Source organism: Bison bison, unplaced genomic scaffold, assembly GCF_000754665.1.
Source record: "Bison bison bison isolate TAMUID 2011002044 unplaced genomic scaffold, Bison_UMD1.0 scf7180017864310, whole genome shotgun sequence".
In the NCBI taxonomy this organism is placed as follows: Eukaryota; Metazoa; Chordata; class Mammalia; order Artiodactyla; family Bovidae; genus Bison; species Bison bison.
Window position 1 is genome coordinate 2,875,979 of NW_011494882.1, and position 7,762 is coordinate 2,883,740.

Here is a 7,762-nt window from a genome sequence, read left to right on the forward strand (position 1 = left end):
TTCTCCACTGATCTCCAGTAGCATATTGGGCACCTACTGACCTGGGGAGTTCATCTTTCAGTGTCCTATCTTTTTGCCTTTTCATACTGTTAATGGGGTTTTCAAGGCAAGAATACTGAAGTAGTTTGCCATTCCCTTCTCCAGTGGACCAAGTTTTGTCAGAACTCTCCACCATGACCTGTCCGTCTTGGGTGGCCCTACATGGCATGGCTCATAGTTTCACTGAATTAGACAAGGCTGTGGTCCATGTGATCAGTTTGATTAGTTTTCTGTGATTGTGGTTTTCATTTTGTCTGCCCTCTGATGAATAAGGATAAGAAGCTTATGGAAGTATGTGGAGGATTTGCTAGTAACGAGACAGAAGTATTTATAAGAATAGGAAAGTCCATTGTTCAATTTGAAAATTGTTTAGAATTTTGGTACCATAATTCTTTTCTGAGCCTCAGACTTGAGCCTTATATGGTTGATGTTTTTGGAGAAATCAAGGGAGAAAAGCTGTGTGCCCTCACCTGGGCAGCCCGTGGACAGTGGCAAGGTAACTCATTCACTGGACTAATTCAAGAAAAAGGAGCTCCCAGATGGAAATGGTGGGGGGAAAGAGAAGAACCAGAGAAACTTTCCGTAACCCCAGAGTCCCCAGAGGATTTGGAGGCATAAGTATCACCACTTGTGCAATAGAGTTGAACAATGTTGTTGGTTCCCCAAACACTGACATTTGGGTTCTTGTTACATGTCTCCCAGCTGTCCCAACACAGTGGTTTGATTGTCCCAGAGGAATTCCTGGCTCCCAGGTGCCTACTTTTCAAGCTGTGAGCTTTCAAGACCTGTCTTCAAATTCCTGTCTGCCACTGGGTAACTTCAAGAAATCCTAGTTCCTGCTTCATACTCCTAATTCCAAAAGCCCTTTACACTGTGACTCCTGCAGTTATGGGAAGCTGTTTGTTTATTTATTTATAACTGCTCAGCCTCAGCTGACCTGGGCAGGGTTCCCAAACACTGATGGGAGTTGACCTGTTCTTACACAAAGACCACACATGTAAGCAGCCCCATTTCTGCTGATTTCCAGAAAGCACTGACTCTGCATGCTGGATGTGACCCCAGGATTCCACACTGTTCCAGGGGTGCTCACTGGCTACTTACCTGTCCTCTGCCCCGTTACAATGCTTACTTTTTGCACTGTTTATTTCTCCATTTGGTTAAGACCTTGTTGGCATCACAGAGGAACACACTGTACTCAGCAACATGTGAGCACAGAGTGGATGGTGAGATGAATGGTCTACCTGTGGGAGATGAAAATGGCCCCCAAAGATGTCCATGTCCTAATTCCTGAAACTATGTGACTGTGTTACCTTATGGAGTAAAAGGGACTTTGCAGGTGTGAATAAGTCGAGTCTGTCAAAATGGGGAGATTATTTTAGATTATCCATGTAGGCTGAATGTCATCACAAGGGTCCTTATAAGAGGGAGACAAGAGAATCAGTCAAAGAAGATGCAACGATGGAAGCAGAGGCAGAGAAGGACGAGTGGTAACACCACACTGCTGCCTTCGAAGACGGAGGGAGGGGCCCTGAGGCAAGGAATGCGGGCATTCACTCGGCTGGTAAAAACAAGGAAACAAATTCACCCCTAGAGCTTTCAGGAGAAACTCAGGCCTGCTGATAACCTTGATTTCAGTCCGGAGAAACTTAGTTTGGACTTTGACTTCAAGAACTATAAGATAATAAAGGTGTTGTTTTAAGCCACTAAAAAAAAATGAAAGTGAAAGTCACTCAGTCGTGTCTGACTCTTTGCAACTCCACGGACTATACAGGCTGGAATCTTCTTCAGGCTGGAATACTGGAGTGGGTAGCCTTTCCCTTCGCCAGGGGATCTTCCCCACCCACGGATCGAACCCAAGTCTCTTGAATTGCAGGCAGACTCTTTACCAGCTGAACCACAAAGGAAGCCCACTAGAATTTGTGGCAATTTGTTACAGGGCAATAGGAAACTAATAGACCACCTCAACAGAAAACAGAACCCTAAAGAAATAAAACATGGATCAGAATATAGTTTGTATTGTAACAGTAACCTATCATTAAAGAATAAACTGCAAAGTCAAAATAAAATGTATCCAAGTATCATCACCCTAAGGCAATAAGTCTGTCATTTGACCCTGTTCGTTTTCAATATTTGGCACTCCATATTCTTTAACTGTGGTTAAAATTAGAATACATGTGAAATGTTGTGATTGCTTAATCACAAACATACTTTTAAATTGCTACCAAGTCTTCATAATTATCATCTTACATTACTCCACAGTACTCCCCTGGGAGAATCTGCCATAACTTACCAAATATTTCCATGGCTGTTAAACATTTTGGCTGAAGCTAATGCTTTGCTCTAATAGCAAATGAGTTAAATGAGTGTAGATCATAGGTGAGCACAAGTTTTGGTGGTTGAGTAGCTGAACGGGCTTGGAAATAATAGTTCATGCCTTTGAGGTCTCACTGAAGAGTGAGACCAATAGCTGCTATCCTGGGGGTTGCTGTAAGACTTAAATGAGATACTAAATGTCTGGTGCTTCACATGATGCTGAGCACTTGGTGGATTCCCAATAAACAATGACTCGTGCTATTCCTTCCTTCAAATGGCAACCGTAATTTGATAACAACTTTTTGTTATCCAGGATACAAATGTCTCCAGTTGTTTCATAATTATTATCATTACTGAAACAAGTTGATAAGTCTCTTCTTAATGTACAGATTCTCCTTCTTCTTTTATTTATGTATTTACTTTCTTTGCAACTTATTAGTTGAAGAAAGAGGATCCTCTGTCCTAAAGAATGTCTCCCGGTCTGGTTTTGTTGACTGCATTGCTGTGATGTCATTCGACATATTCCAGTTTCCCCTGTATTTTCTGTAAATTGGAATCAGAACTGGAGGCTCTATCAGATTCAGATTGGATTCTTTCGATAAGAATACTTCATAGATGGTGCTGGGAACTTTCATGAGGAGGCCCATGAGGTCTGGTTGTCACTCTTTTTATGATGTCAGCCCCACTCATAATTTTCACTCAGATTATAAATTTTTTAGAAAATGTAAAATAATGATGTTTGAATTCCTTTTTTCATGTATTAGCTGAAATAATTCTATAAACTTCCTCTTATCAACTATTTGGTACTCTGAAGAACATTTTGTAAGGAAAAGTTAAGATAAATCTTCATTCTTTTCTACCAATTGTTTTAAAATGAGGTGGTTTCTAGTATCTGCTAATAGGAGCAATAAATTTTTAAAAATCATTATCATTATGAACTCATGAATTGTAGTTTATTGCAATAAAAGTCCTTACTGAGGCTCAAATTTTCCCATCTTTGACAAGTGAGATCCTTTTCAGATTGGGTCTTGTGTCTGTTCACAATATGACCCTTGTAATCTGACAGCATCCTTATTTTTCTAAGATATTCATACTTATATCTCAGACATTTCTTATCTAGACCTAGAGTCAGTCATTTCTTTAAGAGTCCTTTTGATACAAAAAGGTATTTAGAGATCATAATCTGGGGATGAAGGGTATTCAGTGCTATTGGGTTGATCACTATTTTTAGGCCTTTTCAATCATTGGAGTTGAGCTTTTTAGTTAAGGATAAAATACATCAAAAGTGCATACCAATACTGGCAATTCAATTCCAGGATTCTATGAGTTTTTAACTTTACCTCCTTGATCTACTATCTGTATCTCATTCCTCCCTGGTTCTTAACAACACCAACATAGTTATCCTGAGGCTTTAATCCCATAATATATACACAACAGCCTCAAAATAATTATATTACCATCCACAGTAATTACCGAAAACAAAGATTTTTTTTATAACTCTCTATCTCTTTTTTGGCCTTAGTTTATATCCTCCTTGGGTGTCAATTTGTATGTTTCAAAGTCATTTAAAATGCCTTCTTTGTTATTATGTCAACAATTCCATGTACTATTAGGTTCTTGGAGTTTATTTTGGTTTTTATCTTTAGGGAAGTAATACACTTTTATTTCATAATTACACAATATTTACACGTCCCTAAGTCAAATTGACACACCATGGTACATTAGAGAAGTTCATCTTCTGTTTCCATACATTCTACCTTATTTCCTCCCCCTCCTGTGCATGACCATTAAAAACTTTCTTTGTTCTTCTCCTGGCCCCAGCTTGTTACACAATGGATGCAGAGAGTTTAAAGAGAGCAAGCAGAGTGTATAAGACTTGAAATCAGCACACCATCGCGTCTGGTACATTCTATTGGCTAAAGCAGGGCTCAGGCACCGGGCTTTGTCTGGGAGCCACACGCAAGGTAGTGTAGGTGACCAGCAGAACCTATATGGATGTTCATGCAGGCAGCCCTCAAGCTATCCCTGGAGGCACCCAAATCAAAGGTCTGGGGTACAGGCAATTTGAGAATTAAGGTAGCCAGGCATTAAGAGCATCATGACCACAAGAGTATAAAACCAAGATTGGGAGCAGAAGGGGTGACTGGACATTGCCCACCAGACTGAATAATTAACAAGAGGAAGTTCAGATCCTGTCTGCTATTAGGATCCAACCTGATTTATTAGCCCAGTCACAAGAAAGGTGGCTTTTTCCCTATTGGCTAAAGCAAATCACAAGGCCAGCCCAGATGCAAGGAGTAGGGAAATAAACTCTACATTTGGATGGGAACAGCTATAATGTCACATTGCAGACAACATGGATACAGGAGAGGCGGGGAACTGGGGCCATTTTTATAAGGTCAAAGTTCATAGGAAGTACTGGAGGGCTATTTTCTCCCACATGACTGCAGTTCATTCAGTGTAAACAAGCTGTCCTCCATCTGGGCATTAATCTCTAGGAGTTATCATGAGTAAAACTTTAGGTAATAAATATTTGCATCTTATAGTGCCTGCAAGATGAATCATGCAGTTTATATCTCAACAACTCAACAAATTCAACCTGATTACCTGACATGTGTCTGAGAATTCCATTTTGCTTTGGAGCCAACCCAGCAGACTAAGTTCATAGGATGGTAGTATCGAAGTTGGATTTGATTTAGCTCCCCACAATTACTCTGGAGCCACTCCAAATTGATGCCTTTTCCAACTCTCCCAGAAACTTCTGGATTCTCATAGTCTGCTCGAGATAAAAGTGGGGATACTCCCCAGCTGGTGCAGTGGAGGGAGCTGTGCCCTGGAAGACAGGAGAGATGGGTTCTATCCCTGGGTCTGCCACTTCCTAGCTTTGGGTCATTGGATAATCATCATCTCTCTGAACCTCAGTTTCACATCCATAAAATGGAGAGAATAAGACCCACCTCATAGAGTCAAAGTGAGGATCCAGTGTAATATAACATTCTTTAATTTAATATAGTAAATGTAACTTCTTTCCTTTACTCCCAGATTTAATATTTGAGGACTGCTCTTAGCTGACAGGAGATGGGGAAGAAGATAGAGTGAATCTTCCCATGAATACCTCAGCCCTCTCAACCCATGAATACCTCAGCCCTCTCAAGGCACAGCTGCCAGGGCATTCCTTTGTTTAAGCATCTGGCTTGGGTATTGAATATTTTATAGGTCTAAGTAGTTATTCGAGCTTCCCTGGTAGCTCAGCTGCAATGCAGGAGACTCCGGTTCGATTCCTGGGACAGGAAGATCCCCTGGAGAAGGAATAGGCTACTCACACCAGTATTCTTGGTCTTCCCTGGTAGTTCAGATGGTAAAGAATCTGCCTGCAATGCAGGAGACCCGGGTTTGATTCCTGGGTTGGGAAAATCCCCTGGAGAAGGGAAAGGCTACCCACTCCAGTATTCTGGCCTGGAGAATCCCATGGACAGGGGAGCCCGGAAGGCTACAGTCCATGGGTAGCAGTTACTTAAGTAGTTACTTTAAGAAGGAGTCAGCAATGACACAATTCAGAGCAAAACTCTAAAGAACAGAGTACCCAGGCCAATGTCAAAGCTCGGGGTGGTGAGGCTGCCTCCTTGATCTGGATGGACTTTGTCTGCTTGTGTCTGCCCAGGGCCTCAGCTGCTGAGGCCTCTCCACTAGCCCCACCCTCATTGCTAATGCAGGTGTCAAGTAGCACAAGGAGAGCAAACTTGTTTGGTTTAACATCTGACTCATCACTCACTCATAACTTGACAGCCTTCTAAGCTAGTTTCAGACTTAATTAAAAAAAAAAAAAGCAAGTGGAGGGTGGAGTGGAAATAGGATTCTTTTATTAGAGAGCACTGTCCTCAGGGGTTATTTTCTTAAATGTTAATCCAGACCCTGCTTGCTATTCTATAGGTGCAGTGGAGGTAAAACTTCAGTTTGGGTTTGGCTGTTAACCCATTGCTGACTTACTCAGTGATGGCTCCTGGGGGACTGGTGTCAGGGCTGAGATGCTCCAAGAGCTGCCTATTGGGAGCTGAGGCCCCTGATTCTTCTCTCCGCGCTAAGGCCCTCTGCTATCATTTGCCCTGAAGACCAGGAAGCTTGCTTACAGGTAGAAAAAGCTGCCGGATTCCATACAACATCCCTGTGTCTGGCCACTGTCTGGCCATGGGTTTCTTCGGCAATTCAGTTTGCCCCAACATTTCTAGCCATTTGCATGCTGTGCATGGTGGCTACCCAGAATGCAAATGAAGTTTGAAAGCAAAAACACAAGCCCCAACAGTGGGATCGGCAAATTCAGGCTCACACGCCAAATCCAGCCTGTTGCCTGGTTTTGCACTGTTTTTTAATTAATAAGCTTTCTGTTTATAGTATTCGCAAGTTCACAGCATAATTGAGCAGAAGGCACAGAGATATTCTATCTATGCCTGTCCCTACACATGTGCAGGGCTTTCCAGGTGGCATTAGCAGTAAGGAACCTGCCTTCCAGTGCCGGAGACTTAAGAGACTCGAGTTCAGTCCCTCAGTTGGGAAGATCCCCTGGAGAAGGGCATGGCAACCCACTCCAATATTCTTTCCTGAAGAATCCCATGGACAGAGGAGACTGGTGAGCTACAGTCCATAGGGTTGCAAAGAGTCAGACACAACTGAAGAGATTTAGCACACACGCACGCTGGAGTGGGTACCTTGCCCTTCTCCAGGGGATCGTCCCAACCCAGGGATCGAACCCAGGTCTCCCACATAGCAAGCGTATTCTTTACCAGCTGAGCTACAAGGAAAGCCCCAATGAACCTATCTTGACACATAATTATCAGTCAAAGTTCATAGTCTACATTAGGGTTCACTCTTGGTGGTGTTCATTCTATGGCTTTTGACAAATGTATGATGATGGTATCCACCACTATAGTAGCATATAGAATAGTTTCACTGCCCAAAAAATCCTCTGAGCTCTGCCTATTCATCTTTCCTCCTTCCCTTCAACCACTTGGCAACCACTAATCTTTTAGCTGTCTCCATAATTTAGCCTTTTCCGCAATGTTGTATAGCTGGAATCATAAATATGTAGCTTTTTCAGATTTAATTTTTGCACTTAGTAATATGGATTGAAGTTTCCTTCGTGCCTTTTCATGGAACTTCCCTGGTGGCTTAGCGGTAAAGAATATGCCTGCCAATGTAGGAGATGCTGGTTCAATCCCTGGATTGGGAAGATCTCCTGGAGAAGGAAATAGCCCAACCCACTCCAGTATTCTCGCCTGGGAAATACCATGGACAGAGGCGCCTGGCTACAGGGGCTACAGTCCATGGGGTCACAAAGAGTCAGACATGACTTTGCAACTAAGCAATAACAACAACTACAACAATGCCTTTTCATGGCCTGATAGCTCCTTTCTTT

At 42.4% G+C, this 7,762-nt stretch overlaps 1 long non-coding RNA gene across 1 annotated transcript in view; it reads left to right on the forward strand.

The window, feature by feature from the left end:
- LOC104997578 overlaps window positions 1-7,762 on the forward strand; it is a 35,399-nt gene that overhangs the window by 24,841 nt on the left and 2,796 nt on the right. The gene's annotated exons all lie outside the window — the stretch shown is intronic.